The sequence below is a fragment of the Stegostoma tigrinum genome, chromosome 15 (assembly GCF_030684315.1).
Source record: "Stegostoma tigrinum isolate sSteTig4 chromosome 15, sSteTig4.hap1, whole genome shotgun sequence".
Classification (NCBI taxonomy): Eukaryota; Metazoa; Chordata; class Chondrichthyes; order Orectolobiformes; family Stegostomatidae; genus Stegostoma; species Stegostoma tigrinum.
The window spans coordinates 18,870,878-18,896,809 of record NC_081368.1 but is presented as its reverse complement, the minus strand read 5'-3'; the positions used below and the strand labels follow the sequence as shown (position 1 = coordinate 18,896,809).

The following is a 25,932-nucleotide window of genomic DNA, read 5'->3' as shown; positions in this document are numbered from 1 at the left end:
GCAACATCATATCAAACCCTATGTCTGGTGCTACTGAATGGGCGGCACGGTGGATCAGTTAGTATTCTACCTCACAGCACCTGGGACTGTGGCTCAATTCTAGCCTCAGGCAACTGTCTGTGAAAAGTTTGCATATTCCACTTCTATCTGTGTGGGTTTCTTCCAGGTGCCCCAGTTTCCTCCCTCAGCCCAAAGATTGAGTGTTTTGGCCATGCTAAATTGCCCATAGTGTCTAAGAGTATACACGTTAGATAGAAATGCAGGGTTACAGGGAGAGGGTAGTGGGGTGGGTCTGGGTGGGATGCACTTCAGAGGAGCAGTACAGACTTGATCGGCCAAATGGCCTGCTCCCACACTTTATGAACTGTGCTTTCGCAGTTCTTCTTCCCCCGTCCATGACACCTATGTGTTTTTTGTTTTTATCTGAATGTGACTGCAAGGGTTTTAAAAGGGGTCTAAAATTTCAACTAGTTGAGTTATATGTTGATAGCTCATAATTTCATTTACCTGTGGGTCAAATTTATTCATCTGTTAGTAGTTCTTGTTAAGTACAGGCGCCCAATCAGTGTTTTCTACTAACCTGATTCTATTGAGCACACAAACTTTGTGAACCTTGGCCAAATCATTAACTTTTGTGGTGATCCCAGGAGCAAAGGGGCTCAAGGATCAGTGCCCTTTCCCAAGAGGGTCATAGCATAGTTCAAACAGCTTCCATGAACTCAGCACTTATAAGGGTTTTTAACCTGAAGTTATGGTCACCGTACACAAACTCATGAAAGGCTCTAAGTTATTACTCTTGATCCTAAAAACTGTCCTGTTTACTTTAGGTTACCTTGGAAGTAGTAAGTAAAATTTCCCAAAGTTTTGAGTGAGATGTGAAGAGAGCTGTTTCACATGATGTGGTATCAGCAATAGTTTGCAATTAACAAGATGCTACCTTCAAGCTGAAAAGATATTTTGTCTCTTGCACAAATGAGTCACGTGGTGTATGAATTCATTGTCACTGAGAAGCCAAGTATGTAGGCTGTAAATCCAAATATTGGCAGATCACATCAGACGACGTATCTCTCTAGCTGCCCATGACACGCAAAGGACTGATGATATGCAACCAGCCCATGCTTGTAACACTCAAACACGATGTTTAATATTAGATCTGATTCTACAATTCGATAACATTTGCGGGATAATCTTGAGTGTGCAAAGAGCCATGTTGACAACCAATTTAGAATGATCAGTTGGGCTTGCAGTGTGGAGTGCTTGCTAGTACTGGAAGCTGGGAATACTGAAAAGAGACATGCATTTCATCAGCTTCAACCCCACAGAACAGGTGACAGCCATTTGTTGGTTCATTTCTCAGGGCCATGTTGTAACCAATCTATAAGACCATACGATCATAAGATATAGGAGTAGAATTAGGCCACTTGGCACATCGACTCTGCTCCACCATTCGATCATGGCAGATATGTTTCTCAACCCCATCCTCCTACCCTCTTCCCATACATCCTTGATCCCTTTACTAATCAAAAACCTATCTATCCTTGTCTTAAATACACTCAATGACTTTGTTTCCACAGCCCTCCGCACAGTGTTCCACAGATCCATATTTTATCTTCTCTACACCCTATTGCATTTTTAGTTATCCTCTGCTGATTTTTAAAGGCTTCCAAACCCTCTGGCTTCCCACTAATTTTCACCACATTGTATGGTTTTTCATTTGCTTAATCTGCCCCTGATTTCCCTCGTCAGCCATGGTTGCCTCATTCTCCCTTTAATATTCTACACCTGCTGGTTTAGAATTCTAATAAAGCCTGACTGTTAACTGTCAATCTCTATTAATGGATGCATTCAGCGTGGTGGCATCTCGACTAATCAGAGTCCACTTACCAACCAATAGATACACTTCCCTCCTACAGTATAACTTCTGGTATTCCCCTCCTATATCTTATGATCGTATGGTCTTATAGATTGGTTACAACATGGCCCTGAGAAATGAACCAACAAATGGCTGTCACCTGTTCTGTGGGGTTGAAGCTGATGGAACGCATGTCTCTTTTCAGTATTCCCAGCTTCCAGTACCAGGCATTCTTGTAAGACATCCAGATGAGTGCAATATGAAAAGCTTTGATAAAAAGTATCTTCTTCCACAATACTCCTGTTCTGTACTACCAACGATTAGTTGGTTCAGTTATGAAATAGAAATAATCACTTTAGACCAGTAGATTTATGGCATGTGTCTTTCAATTGTCACTTAAGGCTGACTGACCTCCGACAAACATGCAACTTCCTGTTATGTGACTATATTCTAAATCTTGAACTCCAAGAGCAAAACATCAATACTGCACTTGGAAGGAAATAACAAGTCTGGCCATTCAAAGTCTGAATCCCAGAGCAAAGATGTGAACAGTGGGAGTGATGATATTGTCCATCAGTCACACCTTGACACAAAGAAAACCTATCAATCATTACTTTTAAAGCTTGTTCAACTTGGATTGCAAATTACCACATGTGTCAATGCCCAGGTTGGTAGGGGATTCAAATGATGTTGTTATTGTCAGTTTGTTTTATTTCTCTTTCAGTCATCTGCAGGCACGACTGTCAGTAGGTTGAATGGCAAGGTTAACGGCACAGCTGGAGACTGCTAGGAAATGCAAAGCAAGTGGACTGATTTTTCCTTCCGTCTCTATGGGGAATAGCCCTGCTTTATTTCTTGCTAATATTGTAACCCTATAACTGGTGAGAGAGAGAGAGAGAGAGAATGTAAACCAGAAGAAACAACCTTGCCATCTAACAGGGAGCTTAATTTGCTTTCTTTCCTGTCCCTCTTCTTTCGATAATGATTCTTCCTCCCTGTATTATTTGCAACAGATAGCTAATAATGACACACTGAAGTCTTAAACAGAGAATGGGTGAACTGTCCGTGAGGGAAAAAGCATGAGTACAGGAAGGTTAGAAGAGGTAAATAAAAGATTGGTATTTGGATAAATGTGAGGTGTTGCATTTTGGCAAGATGAGCAATGGAAGAACTTGTACAGGTAAAGGGAAGGCTTGGGGAGTGTTGTGGAACAGAGTGACTTGGGGGTGAGGTACATAGTTTTTTGAAAGTTACGTCACAGGTCAACAGAGTGGTAAAGAAGGCATTTGGCACGTTTGCCTTTGTTGTTCAAACCATTGAATATAGGAGTCGGAACATCATTTTGGGATGTTGGTGAGGCCACTTTAGAGGCACTGTGTACAGTTCTGGTCACCCTACTGTAGGAAGGAAATTATTAAATTGTACAGGGTCCACAAAAGGTTTAAAAGGATGTTTACCAGAACAGGAGAGTTTGAGTTATAAGGAGGGTCTGGATAAGCTAGGACTTTTTTTCACTGGAGTGTAAGAGGTTTATAAAATCATGAAGGGCACAGATAAGGTGACTATCAAAGTTTTTTTTCTCTAGGATAGGGAATATTTTTAATTTGGAAGTGGGAAAGATTTAAAAGGGATGAGAGGGGCAATCTTTTCACGCAGACGGTAGTTCACATGTGGAATGAACTGCCAGACAAAGTTGTAGATGCGGGTGCACTTCCAACATTTAAAAGACATTTGTATAGAAAGATGAATAGGAACGGTACAGAGGGATATGGGGCCAATAGGACTAGTTACATTAGATTAGATTCCCTACAGTGTGGAAACAGGCCCTTCGGCCCAACAAGTCCACACCACCCCTTGAAACATCCCACCCAGACCCAGGCCCAGACCCATCCCCTGACAATCCACACACCCCTGAACACTACGGGCAATTTAGCATGGCCAATCCACCTAGCCTGCACATCTTTGGACTGTGGGAGGAAGCCGGAGCACCCGAAGGAAACCCACGCAGACACGGGGAGAATGCGCAAACTCCACACAGTCAGTTGCCCGAGGCTGGAATTGCAACTGAGTCCCTGGTGCTGTGAGGCTGCAGTGCTAACCACTGAGCCACCATGCCGCCCCAAAGTTTGGGTATTTTGTCGCCATGGATGAGTTGGACCAAAGGATCCATTTCCATACTGTGTTTGGATAAGAATCCCATTTTACTGGACTAAAGCAGCTGATTATCTCCAAAGTCTGGGGGTGGGGTCGAGTGGGGGAGTGGGATTTCAAATGGAAACACAAAGGAACCAAAGGAGAACAGAAAAAATGGTGCAGGCATAAAGCTGGCAACAGCTGCAGAAGGGGGTAAACATGGAGTAAGCTGAATTAAGTATAAGGATTTTAAAATTAATGCAACTTCATGAAGCCTTTTGAGGTGGGCAAGATAGTTGACAGGCGCAGAGAATCACTCAAGAAGCACCATCTACACTTTCCAGTGGCTAGAAAACTGTCCCACATTAAGTGAAGGGCAGTAGCGGCTGATGCATGAGAATTGGCCACTACCAGTGGGAGGACAATTAGACTCATTGATGATCTAACAATCCCTTGGTTCACTGGGATGTAAAGGTACTACGTTGATTGATTGAGACTCATATGTTTTACTATGCTTTACACTTAGACAGACAAATTAAAAGCAGGAGTAGGCCACACCGCCGCCTCAAACCTGCTCCACCATTCAATAAAATTATCACCAATCTGATTACTCCACATTCCCACCAATCCCCAAAAACCTTGCCTACCAGGGATTCACCTCTGCCTTGAAAATATTCAAGAACTCTGCTCCCCCTGCTTTTTGAGGAAATGAGTTCCAAACTCTGTGATAAAATGTTTTATTTAGTCTGTCTTAAATGGGTAAATTCTTATTCTGAAACAGTGAACCGCTAGTTCCAGATTCTGTCATAAAAAGAAATGGTCTATTTGCATTCTGTATGACGCTATAACACCCTTTCCACATCTATCTCGGGGTCTTACGCGTTTCAATTGAGCCGCCTCCTAATCTTCTTAACTCCAGTAGATATAAGCTTTCCTCATGAGACAATCCACCCATTTCAGATATTAGTCTGATAAACCTTCTCTCAACTACTTATAATGCATTTACCAATGCTGTACGGAGTACTCCAGATGTGGTCTCACTAATACCTTGTATAACTGAATCATAACTTCTCTACATTTGTATTTAATTCCTCTTGTAATAAACAATAACATTCTATTAGCTTTATTAATTACTTATTGTGTCTGCATGCTAACTGGTGTGTTCTTTGGGCTCTACTGCGATGTTAGTTCTAAGCTCATGAACACTAAGACTGGGTTCTTCCAGAGAACAAGTGTACAAAGATTTATTGATGGAGCAATGAAATATGTGACACCTTGACATTCATTGCTACAGTGTGGGTTCAAGATAGTTGACATACTGACTTTCCTGATGGATTACATTGTTCAGCAGTAACTATTCAAGACGGAGTTGATAACTTTTGATAAGCATATCACTTGCCATGATATTACACGGATGTCACTGCTTAACTCTTTTAACAGTACATCCTTGCCTAATCATAGATATATGTAGCATCACAATATTAATCTTTCACGTTTCATACTTTAGGACATCCAGATTCTTCTGCCTCTCAGGATTCTGAAGTCTCTCACCATAGAACAGGCACAGTGGATCAGTGATTAGCACTGCTGCCTCACAGAGCCAGGGCCCCAGGTTTGATTCCAGCCTTGTGCAATTGTCTGGGTGGAACTTGCATGTTCTCCATGTGTCTGTGTGAGTTTCCTCCTGCAGTCCAAGGATGTGCAAGTTTGGTGGATTGGCCATGCCAGACTATCCCATGGTGTCCAGGGTTGCGCAGATGAGGTGAGCTAGTTATGGTAAATGTGGGGTGACAGCAATAGGGTTAGGGGTGGGTCATGGCGGGTGCTTTCCATGGGGTCAGTGTGCATTCAATGAGCAGAATGGCCTCTTTCAGCACTGCAGGGATTCTGTTTCATTTTTATTCTTGCCGCTAAAATGGACAATTTCACATTTCCCTACTTTCCAAGACCTTTCCTGTAAGAAGCTAAAATCCTAGCACTGGTCTCAGTGACACAACTTGTTACATCTTGCTAAGTTGAAAATGATGCCTTTATGCCTGTTCTCTAATTCCTGTATTTTTTATATTCATTAACAGGATGAGGGTACCTCTGACCTGGCAGCATTATATTCCCATCCCTAATTGCCCAGATGGAAATTTGTGGTGATGGATTCATGGTCATCATTAGATTCTTGATTCCAGAAATTTTATTGAATTCAAATTCCACCATCTGCTGTGGCAGAATTTGAACAGAAGTTCCCAGAACACTATCAGGTTGTCTGGATTAACAGCCCAACAAAAATACCACTGGGCCATCACCTCGCCCAACCAGCCAATTTCCTTTTTTCTTTTTTTTTTCTACTTTTTCATAATATCATTTGATGTGGTCTCTTAACAAATATCTTCTGGAAATCTAAGTACCATACATCTGTCAACACTCTTCATCCATACGGCATGTGATTTACTCAAAGTAATCCAATAAATCGGCTAAACCTGAATTCTCCTTCACTAAACTGTGTCAACTCTGCACGATTGCCATGAACTTTTCAAAGTGCCCTAACATTGTCTCTATGATGGACGTTAAGCTAACTGGCCTGTAGTGGTCCATTGCCTTTCTCTCTCCCATTTTGGAGAATGGAACTACATTTACTTTTTTCAACTTTCCCTGAAACTGGAGAATTTGGAAAAATTAAAACCTAATGCATTAGCTCATGCATTGGCTATTTCTGTTAAAGTCTATCAAGACTGTGGATTCGTTAGGTTGCAGCTTCAACAACTTACTCAGTGCCACTCTCCTCATGATTGCAATTTTCTTGAAATCCTCCATTCTACTTAACCCAGTCCAGGTGCCCCATCCTCACAAGGACAGAAGGTACTGCCAGGAGGCACCCAGCTGAAGGAAGAGCCACACATGGTCCCCTCAGTGGTATCCACTCAAAGGAATGCAGGGGTGGGCTGATCCTCCACCGCCACTCTGCCTGCACCCTTCTAACCCTCGGAGATTCAGGCCAACAAATGTCAACTGTACCTGAGAAATTCTGGGCGATCTAGATGGAACCTCCAGGACTGAAGGCCTCCACTATGGAACACGTTTTCCCTACACCATCTACAGAACATGGTAGCTCAATGCAGCATAGCCGAGGAAGAGAAGGTGGAAATTCTACCGAAATCATAGCCAACATTTATGTAAAGAGTTTATTTTGTTAGCAAATGTTTGTTTTCCACCTTTCATATTGTTGTTGTCCATGTCTCTGTGTAGGGCCCAGATGCCATCATTGTGAAATCCTTCCTTGTTTAGTAATGAGGCGCAATAGTTGGGAGTCAATGCTAATCATCAATTACATCATATGGGCCCAGGATTCGCAATGCGCGTACATGACATTGGCTCACTTTGACATCTTAAACTCTCCCTTCTCTCAACATTGCCTCCTGCTCAGCTAGCTGTATGTGCAGCAGTATACGTCTCAGTGAGATAACCAGCAGTAATGGTATATAGGAAATGCAACATATGGAGATGGTCAATGTTGCAGGATGGCACCCTGCAAGGCAAGATAGGCATGCTGTGGGCATACAGGTCAGCACCAGTAAATACATGCAGGGGACGCAAGGGATCATCCCTGATAGGCAGCCTCCTCTATGCTGTGTAATGGGTGCCAGTGCCTGTGTGGTAACTTTAACCGAAGCAACTGGGTGCCAATGTGCACTATAGGACAAGTCTGGCCAAAGCAATAGTGAGATGCCAGGAAGGTGGCAATGACTCCCTGAAAGTCAAATTCCAGTGTCCGAGATGGAAGGGTGCTCAAGGCTGAAGACCAGATCACACAGAGGCAGCGGGGAGCTGAGCTCACCACAACCCCTCTCTGGTTTCTGTGGTGAATTTTCCTGACGGCCAATCTGATTGTCACAATAATATAACTGCAATACTAATGAGGCACACTGGGCTGTCAACAAGGATCTTAACAATTGATAATCTCCCTCAGTTAGCAACTCGCTGCTGACCAGTGAAAGTTTCACCACTCTGCCTGTGAAAAGTGTAAAAGATGGGGGAGAGAGTCTCTTAACGTTGACTTGAACCCTGCCAGACTTCTTGCCTAACTCTGCAACACATCTTGCCATTGCCCACTTTGCTCAGGTCCCTTTAAAGGTCTGCCTTCTTTACCCTATCAAGTCCTGTAATTATCTCAAGAACCTCAATGCTTTGGAATCTGACTGTCGCAAATAGAAAAGAAAAATCAGGGGAAGTAAACAGATGGCAGCATTTTTCAAATTCTGAAAGATTAATCAACTGTTTTAATGAAAATTTCATAACTGAGGTTTTTGGATTTTGGCTCAATAAGTGCATGAACAGATCTGGAGCCAGAGACAGGTAGAGAGAATTGAAACATCAATTAATCACTGACTATTGTAACTGACTGAAAGGGTTCAATTGCCTACTCCTGTTTCTATATTCCAGAAAACCATCTATGGGCCATTTCTCATTAAGTGACTATTTAAAATGATAATACGGAGCACTTGCTCCATGGAAGACTGCTCTGAAGCAGGCTGTCAATGAAGGGGCATGATAAACTGCTGTTGCACTTGGTTAATCCTGGGATCCCCTGTCCTGCTGTGTGCGGCTGGTTTGCCAGATGCAGGTATGACTACATCTAATCCAATTACAACAACATCAATCCTCATCCCGACTACATGAACACCATGGATGCAGCCTCACGATGAGATTACTGCTGGAGCTCTACGGCATCTGTGATTAGTCTGCATTCAAAGGCACACTCAAAAATATCCCTTTGGAACTTTTGCTCCAGATTATTTTCCTTGAAACCAGCTTCAGTGTTGCTCTACTTGTGCGATTCCATGGAAACACCACCAGTGTAATTTTAAATAGTGGCAATTGTTGATCAATATACTCATTGCATAACGGAGGGAGGGATCAAAGACAATCCTGTTTGGACACCATATCCACACATAGCCATGTTTCGGAAACTGATAGTTGACAGGTCCCAATCCAAATTAAGATGGCACTAAGCCAACTCTAGCACCTTAGTCCCACAATGCCTGAGATCAGCTAATTTAGTGTAGATAAGAGACTGATCTTGATACTTTTCTGCTCTGATTAAGTTCTACTAGGCAACAACCTGAGGAATTACTGAAATAATTTTAACACTTGCCGCTCCACATAAACAAGTTGGGATTTTTTAATATGCTTTTTGATCTGATTTAATCCCATTTGCCAATCAAAGTGATACTGTCAGCCATGCAGCTGAAACAGAGCCAAGAAAGGTTTTGTTTCATATGGATTCACACTTCATAAAAATGCTACGCCAACTGGTCAACAGTCAGATTTTGTCAGCAGTCAGACTGCACAGAGCTGCTCCCAATAGGATTCTAAATAGATAATCAGAATGCAGCACAGTGTTTCCTCTTCATTTGTATTACAATAGCCTGGCAGCAATCAGAGATGCTACAGAGTTGCTATAGTAACTCACAGGAAGTGGAGGCAGAGGGGCCTGGAACTTCAACTACAAATTAATTAACAAAAGAAAAAGAAAAAGAATAAAGCTTACCTTGACTATGATTGACAAATACTCTGAGAAACTAATGTTTTCAGTGTTGTCGAGAAATGAAACTTGACAGAAATGAATGCTCACAAAGAGGTCTCTCTCTGATTTTCATGGACAATAAGGATAGAATCTCATCTGGCTGTGTGAGAGGTTCGAAGAATGCTTAATGGTAAGGTGGAGGAGATCATCAGTCTTAAATAGAAGCTAGAGAGAGAGAGCAGCATTGGATAAAGTGGAGGCAGAGGACCAGTTTAGATAAAATGAAGAAGAAAGTAGCAGCAGTAGACAAGATGAACAGAGAGGGGGGGTCTGTTCTGAGGAAGCGTCACCAGACCCGAAACGTTAATTCTGATGTTTTTCTTCACAGATGCTGCCAGACCTGCTTAGCTTTTCTAGCAACTTCTGTTTTTGTTCCTGATTTACAGCATTTGCAATTCTTTCCATTTTTATTTAAGATGAAGAGAGAGTCCAGAATTGGATAAAGTGGAAGGAGAGTTTGGAATTGGATATGTTAGAGAAGAACCAACATTAGATAAATTGCAGATGTGGACATTGTTCTACAAAGAATGTAGCTCAATATTGTTTTATTAATGGAAATTATGTACTTGACTAACTTTACACTGGCTGAAATGGTTCCGAAGACAAACAAGGTCATCTATTTTTAATCGACAAAGGAGTCAAAGCTTTTGGAGGGTAACTTGGAAACTTGAGTTTAGACCACAATCAGATTAGTCAGGATCATACTGAATGTCGGACCGGACTCAAATGGCCAAATAGCTTACTTCAGTTCTTAAGTCCTTTCTTCCCATGTACACCATTAGTTGTGTTGTTGGGAAGTACAGCGTTTAATCATTCTCATTCTTTCATTCACATGAGTTTATTTGCTGTTTGACTTATTGAAGAGTATATACTATAACCATTTATAAATACCGGACAGGACTATGAACAAAAACCTAATGGCCGTTTATTTTATTGTCAACTCTTTAAAGGCACTGAATCCTCCTGTTGCCAGCGGCTGTGTATTACTTTGCTCAAGTGACTATTCTTCATGTGTGAGCATAAACTACACTTAGTAGACTATTGGACCATGGGATGTCCGGAGCTGAATCTGATTATACTTTCTTCTAAATGTCTAGTACTAGTGGAGTGAGAAACTTGGCTGATATTTTTTCCCCTCTTAGTCCTAGGATTATAAGGGCAATTAAATAATTGTCCACTGAGATCAGCTAACTCAGCACAGACCAAAGATTGAATTGATGGCCTTCTGGTGCTTAGATTAAATAAAGAAACATAGAAAAATAGGAGCAGGAATGAGCTGTTTGGTGTTTCAAGCCTGAGCTACCATTTGCAATGGTCACAGCTGATAATCCAACTCAATAGCCTGTTGCTATTTCCCCCTTCATATCCTTTGATCCCTTTAGACCCAAGTGCTGTATCCTACTCTTTCTTGACAGCATACAATGTATTGGGGCATTGACTGTAGTGTTGAATTCCACAGGCTCACCACTCTCTGGCTGAAGACGTTTCTCCTCATCTCAGTTCTAAATGGTTTATCCCATGTACTTAGGCTGTCACCTCTGATTCTGGATTTCCCCAGCACTGGGAACATCTTTCCTGCATTTACCCTGTGTAGCCCTGGTAGAATTTTTGAGATAACTATATGATTCCCCTCATTCTTCCAAACTCCAGCAGGTACTGCTGAATTGCTGGCTTTGCTCTTTCCATAGGAAAGAAGGTTAAATATTGTATTGAACTAAAGCAAGATTTTATTTTAAAACTCTGCTCATGAAACCTGATTATAATCCAAATGAGTGAGGTAAAGGATAACAGAATTCACTTGCAAACCCTGAAATTTATTTTGCAGGCAAGATTGCAGATGTGCGGCTAAATATTCAAAGAAACTCCCAATTACAATAATTTCAATGTAAGATGCAACACCATTTTTGAATGCACATTGTCTTCTCTCCTGCCCTTCCCTTTCCACATGACTGACCTAGTTTCCTATGTAATGATGTATGTTTCAAACTTGGCAGAGTGGACGCCCACCTGATGCCAAGCTTCACCTCCAATAACCTACTTGATAATGAGCCAGGACTGCACATAATGCAATTATTGGTGGGCACAGTTGGTTTAAAATGATATGTCAAAGGGCACAATAATGAAAGCAGCAGGGGTGGGATCATCATTCCTTTCTTTGAACAAAGGATGTAAAGCTCTGACTGAATAGCAAGCCTTCACTGGGAGACCACAACGATTTTCTCTCTAGCCATTCTGTTGTAACACAAATACTTAGTGTAGTGTTTGCTCCACAAATGGAGACTCACAGCATTTCTTGAATTCAGAATTCACTGATTGCAACTGAGAACAAATCTTGGTTCAACATTGACAAATTATCGGACAGCAGATGAGGTAAAGAAACCCTCAATTAAATTGTAATCCCTTTATTTGATCCTAACAATCTCAATTTTACACACTGCATCAAAAAAGAGTATGTTATCTTATTTTGTGGCTGCTGAATTAGACCACTGCATTCAGACGTTCATAAGATGCACTACACCTCTCTGACCGAACAAAATTACATAGGCATGAACAATTCCTCTTCAGAGAAAATAAGTTCCAGTTTTCTGTGATAACCAAAACAAAACAGGCGGCATAGTGGTTAGCACTGCAGCCTCACAGCACCAGGGGCTTGGGTTCAATTCCAGCCTCGGGCAATTGACTGTGTGGAGTTTGCACATTCTCCCCGTGTATGTGTGGGTTTCCTCCGGGTGCTCCGGGTGTTCCTCCCACAGTCCAAAGATGTCCAGGCTAGGGGGATCAGCCATGCTAAATTGCCTGTAGTGCTCGGGGGTGTGTGGGTTAAACGGGGATGGGTCTGGGTCGGATGCTGTAAGGGGCAGTGTGGACTTATTGGGCTAAAGGACCTGTTTCCGCACTGTTAGGGAATCTAATCTTTCAATAAAAGCAAAATGCCATGTTGATGCATAGCTTTTTCAAAGTTATAACAATATTCAAATGCCAGAAAACAAAACTTATTGTAGAACTGACAACAAGGCTCAAAGTTAAGAAGGTACAGATCAGAAAGAAACTTCCTGCAAGTGCTTGATATACTCAAAGCTCTGGGCATTGTTGTCCAACATTGCTGCACCTAAGAAATTATGCAAAAATAGCATCTCGCCATTGGCTCTCAGCCAAATAAGTTGAATGTTGTGAAGCTCTTATATGGATATTTTGTACGCAAACTAAATTCAGCAGAAAATATTTGGGGTTTTCCATTTCAACCTAAGCAGTCTATTAACTTAAGTTTATCATAATTAATGCTAATCCTCTGTAGCAGTGAAAATAAACTTTTGCAATTTGTGGATGATCATTCCTTCAAATTTTAACTGTTGTCAGAGATTCATAAATTTTTGTTTTCTTATTCCTTCTGTCATTTCTCCTTTCTTAATTCAGTCTTTCCTTACGTCTCTATGTTTACCATTCTGTACCTGATTTAATGTTGAATTAATTTTTCTAATTATCAATTTCTTGTACTTATTTTTCCCTTTTACAGGAAACATCATTGGCAGAGCCAGCATTTGTAACCTATTCTCTAATTGCTCTTGAAATCAATGGCTTACTAGAGCCATTCCAGAGAATCACAGAATTCCTGCAGTGTGGAAGCAGGCCATTCGGCCTATTGAGTTCACACTGACCCCTCTGAACAGTATCCCACCCAGACTCAGCCCTGCAACCTCATTCCTGTAGCCTTGCATTTTCCATGGCTAATCCATCTAATCTGCACTTCCCTGGACACTGTGAGCAATTTAGCATGGTCAATCCACCCAACCTACACATTGTTGGACTGTGAAAGGAAATTATAGCACCCAGAAGAAATCCACACAGACACGGGAAGAATGTGCAAACTCCACACAAGCAGTCACCCAAAGCTGGAATCAAACCTTGGTCCCTGGCGCTGTGAGGAAGCAGGGCTAACCACTGAGCAACCATACCATGCAGAAGACAGTTAAGAGTCAACGTGGCAAGACAACATTCTTACCTGGTCTGGAGTCCCATGTAGGTCAGATCAGGTAAGACTGGCAGATTTCTTTCCCTAATGGATATTAGTAAACTCGGTGGGATTTTATGATAATTGATGATTGTTGGCCACTATTGTTGAACTACCTTTGGAATTCCAGATTCCATGAGCTCAACTGAAATTTCACCAACCGTCATGGTTGAGCCTAGATCTTTAAATACATTCATGACTAAGTCAAGTAGGTTGATAACAGACAAGAGCATCAGTGGTTATGGGGCACAGTTAGGAAAGGGAATTTGAGACTATAACCAGAGAAACCTTGATGGCATTGAAGGGTGGAAAAAGTTTGAAGAGCCAAATGGTCTATTTCTGATCCAAAATCTGTGATCCTGTGGAAGGTTATCAAGGCAGCCTGAACCCATGTTCCAAGGGACATAAATCTATGGAATCTTAGAACTGGTCATCAGCTGGAATACAGCTTAGAGTTGCTACAAGAAGGATGGGGACGTGAAACAGAAATGGTACTTAGAAGGGGCTTTCCTGGCTTTAGAGTATAAGGCAATATGTTGGGACAATTCTCATTATTTCCTGGCCATCTGATTATATTATAGCTGACTTCAGAGCTGAGTGCCTTCCCATGTCTGACAGCTGTGACCAGATTTTGAGATGGGATGGATCCTGACACTGGGCCTGGAGATGAGCAGCAGTACTGCTTCAGCAAGTAGCAGGTAGCTGGGCCATATTGTTACCATTAAGGCTGCCATTATGTTTCGGCTAGTGTCATAGCTCTCCCTAAAGATCTGCCACCTCACCTAGCAGTTTCAGCAGCACAACCAGGACATGTTGCCTTGCCTGATCTCCCCCTTTCAAGCTGAGGGCTGTCGACGCATTCCTCTTGTTGATTCACCTAAATTTGCAGCAAATGGTCCTTAAAGCTGTGATCAGACATAATGGGAACTGCAGATGCTGGAGAATCCAAGATAACAAAGTGTGAAGCTGGATGAACACAGCAGGCCAAGCAGCATCTCAGGAGCACAAAAGCTGATGTTTCGGGCCTAGACCCTTCATCAGAGAGGGGGATGGGGAGAGGGTTCTGAAATAAATAGGGAGAGAGGGGGAAGCGGACCGAAGATGGCTAGAGGAGAAGATAGGTGGGGAGGAGAGTATAGGTGGGAGTATCGTCTCCTCTCCACCTATCTTCTCCTCTATCCATCTTCAGTCCGCCTCCCCCTCTCTCCTTATTTATTTCAGAACCCTGTCCCCATACCCCTCTCTGATGAAGGGTCTAGGTCCTTAAAGCTGTCCTAGTTGATTCAGTCCTCCAATGTGCTCATTGCTCAGAGTTGATGAGCAGACCTGTTTAGAGTTTTAATGAGAATTGCTTGGTTTCATTTTGTTGGATTCTGAGGTGATATTCCTTGCCTGACTTTTTTTTTATTAAAGTGTGTTTCTTTTTTGACATATGTTCTTGTAATTCAAACAAGAGTTTACCCAGTTGGTTTCTCCTTCCTTCAGTTTGATAAGAGTGGTGGGTATGGAAGTAACCCTATTAGGCCTTGCATGGATGCCTCAGTTCAATGGCAACACACATTTAAATAAGGAAGTTGGGAGTTCAAGTCCCACTCTGGTCACTTGATTATATAAATCTAGGCGCAGAGTGCACAGGTTCGATGCTCCTGAAGTACTGTTCAAAGAAAAGCAGGTTAAGTTCTGACCATAACTTGTCATAGATAGTTTTCATTGTTCATGGGATGCAGATGTCACTTGCAAACACTGCCTTTATTGCGCTCGAACTGGGTGGCTTGCTGGGTCATTTCACAGCACAGTTAAGAGCCAACATTACTGTGGATCTGGGGTCCCATATAGGCCAGACCAGGTAAGGATAGCAGATTATGTTTCACTGAAAGTCATCAATAATGGCAATAAGTTGCATGTTTTTAATTTCAGATTTTTAGTTTTAACATTAAATTCAAATTTCACCAGCTGCCATATTGGGACTTGAACTCATATCCCCAGAACATTAGCCTGGGGCTCTGGATGCAGTGATACTAGCTTAGTCACATTACCCACTACTGCCTTTTTAAACAACAATAGTTATATGGCTACCATTAGGTCAACTTTTATTTTTGCTGGTTTTGAATTATATCATTATCTTGCATTTATTAACCAAAAACTTTTTTATTTTGCTAACTCAAGAAATTTAGTTAAATTGTCTCCCTCTTAAGCATGAATTCAATTGATCTGAGGGGAAAGACATGCACAAGGAAAGGGATATTCTTGAAATTAACTTTGTTGAAATCAAGCAAGGGGATTGATGAATTAAGAAATGGAATACCTTCTTTCTTCCTCATATGGGAGCTTATCAACATAGGAACAAAAACAAAGTTGCTAGAAAAATTCAGCAGGTCTGGCAGCATCTGTGAAGGAGAAAACAGAGTTAATGTTTCATGTCTGATGACCCCTCCTCAGATTATAGTTCTGAGGAAGGGTCACCGGACTCGAAATGTTAACTCTGTTTTCTCCTCCACAGATGCTGCCAGACCTGCTGAGCTTTTCCAGCAACTTTGTTTTTGTTCCTGATTTACAGCATCCGTAGTTCTTCCGGTTTTTATTTAGCTTATTGACATATCCTGTCTGAAACAGTAATAAGTTACAAAAGCTCACCCAGGATCTGCTCATAAATCATCAACTGCCAATTTAAAGTAGAACATCAGACTTCCAACTAAAATAACTGCACAGCAGCCAGATCCTTTCACCAGGTTACCCTTTATGTACTCATGCACAGTGCACTGGCTATAGCCAGCCAGCTCTGAGACAGCTCTCCTGAGGAAAGTCTAATCTCCTGGTTATATTGGTCAGCCAAGGCTTTCCTGATTGGCCCACATTAACAGCCCCAATCAAGCATTTCATAGCTAGCAAGGTCAAATGTCAAGTACTTTGCACCCCAATGAAAACTGGGGTCATATAAGGCTATGTCATCGCACTGTCTCTCTTCACCATTTAGACCACTGAAATAGTGCGCTTCACCACCAGTAAATTACACATGGACGTGGAAACCATCTTCAGAACAGATGGAAACAAATTCAACCATCACTGCCTCTTATTCAAATCAAAGCCAAGTACAAGCTAACCCTTCAGTCATAGAGTTTCAACGTGCAGATATCACCAGTGAGTGTACTGACTCAAAAACTGAGTTCCAAGTCATTATCAACGCCTTCTCCAAATCATACAGTTAAATAGGCCTTTCACTAAACAAGTGGAAAATTAAGGTTCTTTTATAACTGGATCTCAGAAAACAAAGACACCTGCCTAGTTGATTAAGACAAACGGCAAAATCCAGGAAAATATGGATGGTTTTCCAATATCTTGGGAATCTCTTCTATGAAGACAATGATACTGACAAAATCTAACAATCACTTCAGTTCACCAGATTACCTTCTGGTTGACAGAGGAAAAGTGAAATTGAGGAGCTGGATCTCAAGCCTATGACCAATGCCATGGATTATCTGCTGCACCAATCCTCAAGCTCCCATATGTTTCAGAGTCTTGGTTAACCTACAACTGATACCTCAAAGCTCTGAAGCAAAGTTGGCGTTACCTCAAGAGCCTCCAAGATCCAGTGACAAGAAAAGCGAACACCCAACAGCATCCTCTCTGAAGCCAAACTCAGTATCAAGGTGCAAAACCTTTCAAAATCAGCTGGGCTCAGTGGAGCATGTAATTGTGTGTCTGGCACAGAAACCCAAAGCAAGTATTCTACTCAGAACTCAGTCACTTTTGCTTCTCCTATCATTGTGTCAGCAACATTGACTAGTACATATATTCTGTCCTGGCAGGAGGTTCCCAGTGGACATCAGAAACTGTTTCGGGGAACTCTGCAAAGCATTCCCCAAGAGATCAAGCCTGCCTATGCACTCATGGGAGCCCTGAGATTGTGATTGCTGAAAATGGTGAATGTCAGTTTGGGAAGGCACTGAGCACATTGAAAAGACTTTGTTGAGATTGTGCAGTGTGAAGTTGAAGCACGGGGGGGGGGGGGGGGGGATACAAACCTTCAAACAACTCATTCACGCAGCACTACCTGTCCTTCAAATAACTGAGTCTGCAGAGCTCACGCTGGATTACCAGCTAGCTCAAAACCTGTCAAACAAAATAGCAACCAGTCGTTCTGAATTCCAAGGGACTGCCTAAGAAGAAGGAAAATATTTTTTTCTCACACATGGCTCCAGTATTTCTTTCCCCTATGGCTACAGATATTCTCAGGGTGTATCCAGGTATTCATATAATGAAAAACAACAGAAAAGAAATCCACCAGAATTAATGACAAAATCCTAAAGAGGAGCTCTTTGGCTAAGTGCCTATCAGTGTCTCTGTCAACAAAAAGACACGGTTACTGAGTAGAGCGTAGAAATAATCAATAAATCAATCATAGCTCTTAAAGGCACTGTTAAAAGGTCACATTCTCCTGAGTAAGATCCAGGAGCCCCTTACTTTAATGGCCCCAAAGGGAGATGCAAGGAATCAGTTTTCCACTGAAAGAAAAGTGCATATCAAGACAGATTGTGCATTTTCTGATAAAAAGTGAAAAGAACGTGCAAACTTTGGAATCTCAGGCTGAATATCTTCTTCCCCGGATAGCATCCATAATTACTTAAAGATTGCCAAACTCTGGCTTATGCCATAATTTGACTACGGGGACAGGAAAGAAAGGAGTATACTTCAGCCAGAAAATAGACCAAAGCCCACACTAATGCCGTTACTCTGCCTAGCCAACTGAACTGAGTGCCCCCTGAAATGAACATAAGCTGTTGAAATGCACAACAAATCGATTAGTATCTGGTATAAAAAGCAAAGGGTTATGGTAATTTCATTCTTTTTAGATTCTATCTCTCTGCTGTGTATTCCGAGCTTCTTAGTTTGAAATCACCTTGCATAAGAAATTGCTATCTGTAAGAAAGCATGACAGTGAGCTTTTAGTATTATTATAGACCGATGTATTTTAATACAACTGAAGAATTAGATTTGAGAAAAATCTGGATTACTTATGTACTGATAGGAAGAAGTTTGCTTGTGCTGTTGGTTATGCAGGTATCTGAACTTTCTGTAATTTTTCCTTTTTGTATAATACACAGATAAGCTTTGCAATTATTACATGACATTCCTAAATTTCTCTTTTCAGTAACCAAACATCACAAACATTTTAAATGGATTTGCAGCAGTGTTTTTACACCTTTGCTTTCAAAATAGCTTACTCTAAGACCCTACTCTTAATCCCTTGACACTCTTGATCTACTGTTCCAATTTCCATCTCACCTTCTTCGTCAGGATTCTTGAATTAATTCTCACACTGCAGCCCTCTGATCACCTGTCCTAAAATCTGATGTTGCATACATAAGGCAGGGACAATATTCTAATCTTTCATTTAATCCTCATTCTAATCACTGTCAAAGCCACAGATGGACAGCATGCGGAACCATATATTCGGAAAGATGTCATGGACTTTAAGATGGTGCCCATGAGCTTTACAGGAATGACGCCAGGGCTAAAGGCTTGTAACATTGAAGAGAGATTTGATAAGAAGGGATTGTTCTTCCGAGAGTAGATAATACTAAAGGAGAATTAATGAGGGCATTAAGAATTATGAGGGTTTCTGAGCAAATGGGAAAAACTGCTTTCATTAACCGAAGAGTCGGTCACTTGAGGACACAGCTGTTAGTTAATTGGCAAAAGAAGCCAATGGGAGATGAGAGGACATTTATTGCTGTAGAGAGTTGTTAGGATCTGGACTGCAAATAATGCAAACTAGATGTAGAAATGTCTAAATGGTGTTGATACTCTTGTGAGTGAATATTAACAGGTTTTATTCAAAATAGCTATTTACAAGGTATGACACTCCCATTGATGGTGAACGATTCACATTCATTCCTTTGGCTTGAAGCATTAATCTTCAACAGTATTCTGAGCTCTCTTGGAAGACCTATACAATGGATGAGATCCCTTATGATTGTCCGTGATGGTGAGCACAGGGTCGGAGTGGCTTCAGCGAAGACTGAGGCACTGAATGGCCTTAGTGTCTCTGCTGTCTAGCAAAGTACAACGTGCACCCATACTTTCACTTCTTTTCTTTTTACACATTTTAATAGTTGAACGGAAGATGGTCTCATTTGTATACGCCTTGAAGAATTGACAGAAATGCCCTACATTCAATTTACAATGAGTTCTCTTTTTATTCCTGTCTCTATCTATATACCAGAATTGAGGGCATTAGTGCAGTGAGGGGAGATGACATCTTACATTGGGCTTATCACATACCCCAGGAAGAGTTTATTCTATCCACCCAGGACATTGACTGCTGGGTCCCACAGACTGCTGTGGTCTTGCGTGTAATATCCTATGCATTTTGCAGTAGCATGGTCTCATTATTGGCCTTCTCTAAAACCAGTTGAGTTATCTCTCCTTTAATGACATCAACCTTGTGACACGTTTCTTCAGGATTGCTATTGGTAGTATTGGAATGCATCTACCTTTGCGATCCTTATAAGTACTTTTAATTTTATGACTATGTCTTTTTGTTTTCTTGCCAAATTCTCTCCCCTCACCTCCACTTTTCAGATTTTGCACTGACTTTTGTTCCCCACCATTTGGTGCCTAGATGGACCATATGGTCTGACATCCACCGATCCCGGTCATTGTTGAGCTTTTCCGCAGGTCCATGTCTAGGGTTGGATTGCTGGGCTGGCTTCATAGTTCTGCACATAACACTGTTCTGTTACTGGGCTTCCATTTTAGCTCTTACTGCATTCGCCTCCAGCTCCGTCTATCTGATCATTGCTGCTGCATGTAGAAAAGTGATGTGCTTACTCTTATGAGTGAGTATTGACAAAATTTTATCAAATAGAACTATTTCCAAGGCAAAATAAAAGAAGACGAGTTGCTGAAACCTTACAGATGAGGCTCTAGTTTTATCAAATCTGTCACTCTGACATAGCTCCTTTTGTCATACTGAGTCATTCATCTTGGAGCAAATGTGCAATTAACACCTTACAGAAGATTCATAGTAACTCTCAAATGGGGATTGGATGTATATTGAAAGCCAAATAATTTTCATGGTGAAGGATTTAGCGGGGGGGGGGGGACGCTAGGACAAAGTGGATAGCTTTTCTGAATTTGAGCAAAGGCATGATGAATGGAATGGTCTCCTCTTGTAAATAAGGGATGAAAATATTGGAAACACTGTCAGTCATTCTGTGAAGACAGAAACAAAGTGAAAGTTCATCAAAATGTACAAGAATAATTTAATTCAGTTTCTATCTCTGCGGATGGTTTCTGATAGGCCGAGAGTTTCCGACATTTTGTGTTCATATTTCTGGTTTTTGGTGTTTTTCTTTTGGCATCCTTCTATGGACGTAAGACTCTATGATTTCAGTTTGGACTTGTTCTTATCTGAAAATAGGAAACTTCTTGATGATCTTTTCTCTTCTCTCATCTAGTGGTATATGACGTACAAACCTACATCTGTTTTCCTAGTAGGATTCTTCTGAAACAAGTCACTTGCCTGTCACCAGAGCCTATAGCTTAAAGGGCACCAATCTTTACTAAGCACGGCCAGGCAAAGGGCTCTTCCACTCTTACCACCTTCCACAAGTACACTGGAAGGAACTTTCAATTAACTGACCTGTTTGACCACATTATGAATGCACCACATACTCAAGTGAGACCCACATGTGGAGGTTTTTGGTGACAGGAATCTAACATCCTCTGAAGGCCGGCTTGAAATCTTTTAATTTATGAAGCAATTGATGAAATCTTCCAGATAATTGATTTCACAAGTTAATAGACATCTGGGATAAGTTACCAGTCATTTCAGAAACAAAAGGCATTTATACGGATCAAAGAGATGCAGTGAGAAGATGGGATTGAAATCATTCCAAAATAGATCACTTGCGTTAAGCTGAAAGGTTGCTCCCGGCGCTGAAATCTCCTGTAATTCAGTCTACTGTTGAATTAAATTTGATGCCTTTGATGACCTTCTCAACCTCTGAAAAGCATTTAAATTATAAAAAAACATCTCAACCAAATGTTTATATAGCTGAGAAGAAATTTGAGTCTGAAGTCAAGTTTCAGTCTTGTAGTGCATGTATTAACGAAAAATTTATTCCATCAATTATGGAAACAGGAAGCTTAGTGCAGGATTAGTTTAGTTATATTTCCACACTGCAGGATTTCTGCAATACACAGGAGACTCCAAAGCAGCTTAGCTGGGAGTCTGTTCAACCCGGGCAATAGAGGTAGGATTGCCTATGAAACACTTCTAATCTGACATTGCATTCAGCCTGACATTTGAAATCATCTAGTTGCAAGCTGAAAGACTTTGAAGTTGAAGCGGTTTGCATTAACTGTGAATTGATCTAAAGGGTACTGCACTGGCTACATATTCACAGACACTTTTCATGAAAGCATTTGCTTCCATTAAGACTGCAAATATAGGTTCCTACTGTTTCTAGACAAATTATATTGAAATATCTTTATTTGAAAACTGTGCTGGGTCAGTTCCAGTGTGAATAGACTTAAAATAAAGTTGCTTTAAATGGACTCCAGGTTCAAAACCATGTGCCGAAGAAGAATGAGGCATCACTGTGGAAACTGAAAAGTGAATTGTAGGCTGAGCACAAAAGCCTAGGCTCCTTCATATATGCGAATCAGGATGTTAGGACTGTCACTTTCGATGAAGAGCTTGTGGAAATGGTTAGGGAGGTATGAATGTTTAAATATTTCCATAAGAATTTCAAGGGCCATAAGGAAAGAGAGGAGCAAGGGATTAATTGGATAAGGAGCTGGCATGATTGGCCAGGTAACTGTCCTTTGTCCTGTATCATTCTGAGGTTCTATAAAGAATTTTAAACTTGATGGACTGGTCACTTGAAAACAGATTGACGTCAGTGAGGGCAAAATTGGTCGGTGAACAGGACTTGACATAGCATGAGATACAAGCAATATACTTTTTAGTTGAGTTGAATTTATGAAACTTACGGGATAGGAAAATGTTGAGTGCGGCCGTGACAAAAACATGGACAAGTGTTTCAGGTTAAATGAGATGGAGAAGGATGACGTTGCAGAGTTAGGTATTTGTTGTAATGGAGATGGCTTGTGGTCAGGCACAGACTTTTGGGTTTCAGGACACATAGGTTCCAAATTGTCTGATTCAGATCAAGACAACAGCTTTGGAAGTGGGTGGCCAGGCTGTAACATCTGTGGTGTGATTGAAGATAACAAGTGGTATTTCTAATGTTCCCAATGAGGAAACGATAGATTGCGGAATTCTGGATGTTAGACACACAGCCTGACAACAGGCAGTAAATGGTTCAGACAGGTGGCACCTAAAACAAGATATTGTCAGCTGAGAGATAGCAGTAACTGCTGATGCTGGAGTCAGAGATAACACAGTATGGAGCTGGAGGAGCACTGCAGGCCAGGCAGCATCAGAGGAGCAGGAATGCTGACCTATGCAAAAGTTATTTTCTGTTTTTATTTCTTGCACCTGTATCTCCTCCTGTAGCCCATTGAGAGACCTGCTTCTTGTTCTGTATATTTATGCCTTTGTTTCTGTCACATTCCAAGACTTGATTTTTGTTTCCCTATCAAAGAGCTGCTTTTCGCATTCTTATATCTATCTGTTTTACTCTCTCAGTTTTTGTACGGATTTTTCACTCCCTTTCAATTTGTATGTAATTTTTTTCTCTCCCTTCCATTTTTAATTCTTTACTATGCCTCTCTTGTTTAGTGTTACAATTAAAATAGATGACACAATACTCAAAAATGGCCTGCTCTGCATTGGAGAGCCTGAATAATTTGGGATAAATAGGTCATTGTACCAAAGAGACAAAGTGGGCTGAGACTATGGTTACATGCTTCTGCCAGTTGTCCAAGCAGCAGGTGAATCTTCTTCATACACTGCTAAAACAGAACAAGTCGAGTTCACGAAAGGCTCCCTGTCACATCAGAAGTTGCCTGGGGATAACCAAGAAGAAATGTTAACTTATGACTCAAAAGCAAGTCGAGGCCATTTGGCCTTTCAAGCCTGCTCCAAAGATTCAGATGTATTTCTTGGGCTTAATTTTAACTGGCGAGTGAACTTAGTCAAGAATCCCAATATGAGGTACTAGAAAAACAATGAATTTGCATTGATTTGCCCTTTAAGTGTCGCACTATGCATCATGACCAACCTAGTACTGTTGAAGAGTTGTCACTGCTGCAACGCAGGAAACACAGCAAGGTTCCATGAACAGCATTTATAATAATAAGCACATAGTGTCATTTTTAGTGATGCTATTTGAACAATAAATATTAGCCAACAAATGCAATAACCTTTTTGTTATTCATTCATGGGATGTGGGTGTCACTGGCTGGCCAGCATTTATTGCCTGTGCCTAGTTGCCCTTGAGAAGGTGGTGGTGGGTTGCCTTCTTGAACCGCAGCAGTCATCCTGCCGTGGGTTGACCTCTAATGTCGTTAGGGAGGGAATTCCAAGATTTTGACCCATATACAGTAGAGAAGCATTGTTCACGTCAGGATGGTGAGTGGTTTGGAGGAGAACTTGCAGATGTGGTGTTCCCATGTATCTACAACCATTGACCCTCTGGCGGTTGTGGGTTTGGCAACTGCTACCTGAAGATCTTTGCTGAATTTTTGAAGTGCGTCTTGTAGATAGTAGCAGCAGTGTGTGCTGTGTGTCGGTGGTGGAGGGTGGGGGGTTTGTGGATGTGGTGCCAATCACATAGGCTGCTTTGTCCTGAATGGTGTCAAGCACGTTGATGTTGTTGGAGCTGCACTCATTCAGGCAAGTACGTGGCTTCTATCGTGGCTTCCAACTCACCTGTGCCTTGTAGATGATGGGAGCCAGGAAGTGAGTTACTTGCCACAGTATTCCTACCCTTTGACCTGCTCTTGTAGCTACTATGTTAATGTGCCATGTCCAGTTGAGTTTGTGCTCAATGGTCACCCCAGGATATTGATAGTGGAGAATTCACTGATGATAATACATTTGAATGTCAAGTGGCAGTGGTTTAGGTTTTCTGTTATTGGTGATGGTCTTGGCCTGACATTAGTGTTGTACAAAGATTACTTGTCACTTGTCAGCCTAAGCCTGGATCTTGTCGAATTTGAACATGGACTGCTTCAGTATGTGAAGAGATGTAATTGGTGCTGAACATTGTGCAATCATCAGTGAACATCCCCACTTCTGACCATATGATGGAGGCAATGTTATTTCTGAAGTAGCTGAAACCAGTTGGGCCAAGGACACTTTGCTGAGAGACTTCTGCAAAGATGTCCTGGAGCTGAAATGACTGACAACAGCCCCACAAACAACTTCCTACGTTCCACATGTGACACCAACCATAGAACATAGAACATTACCGTGCAATACAGGCCCTTTGGCCCTCAATGTGGAGCTGACCTGTGAAACAAATCTGAAGCCCATCTAACCTACACTATTCCATTATCATCCATATGTTCATCCAATGACCATTTAAATGCCCTTAAAGTTGGCAAGTCTACTACTGTTGCAGGCAGGGCATTCCATGTCCTTACTACTCTCTGAGTAAAGAACCTACCTCTGACATCTCTCCCATATCTATCACCCCTCAATTTAAAGCTATGTGTCCTCGTGCTAGCCATCACCATGTGAGGAAAAAGGCTCTCACTGTCCACCCTACCTAATCTTCTGATCATCTTGTATGTCCCTATTAAGTCGCCTCTTAGCCTTCTTCTCTCTAATGAAAACAGCCTCACGTCCCTCAGCCTTTCCTCATAAGAATTTCCCTCCATCCCAAGCAACATCCTGCTAAATCTCCTCTGCACCCTTTCCAATGCTTCCACATCCTTCCTATAATGCGGCGACCAGAACTGTACGCAATACTCCAAGTGTGGCCGCACCAGAGTTTTGTACAGCTGCAATATGACCTCATGGCTCCGGAACTCAATCCCTCTACCAATAAAACCTAACACACCATATGCCTTCTTAACAACTCTATCAACCTGGGTGGCAACTTTCAGGGATCTATGCACATAGACACCGAGATCTCTCTGCTCATCCACATACTAAGAATCTTACCACTAGCCCAGTACTCTGTGTTTCTGTTCCTCCTTCCAAAGTGAATCACCTCACACTTTTAGTGGAGAGTTTGTTGCCTAATACCCATTGATTCCAACATGGCTAGGACTCCTTAATGCCACACTTATCAATAATGATATCATACAGCCTTGATATCAAGAGCTGCTACTCTCACCTCACCTCTGAAATTCAGCTCTTTGTTCATGTTTGAACCAAAGCTGTAATGAGGTCAGGAGCTGAGTGGTCCTGGAAGAACCCAAACTGGGCATCATTGAGCAAAT

General features: G+C 41.6%; 1 protein-coding gene across 1 annotated transcript in view; it reads right to left on the bottom strand.

The window, feature by feature from the left end:
• LOC132210557 (NALCN channel auxiliary factor 2-like) overlaps window positions 1-25,932 on the bottom strand; it is a 724,467-nt gene that overhangs the window by 612,513 nt on the left and 86,022 nt on the right. The gene's annotated exons all lie outside the window — the stretch shown is intronic.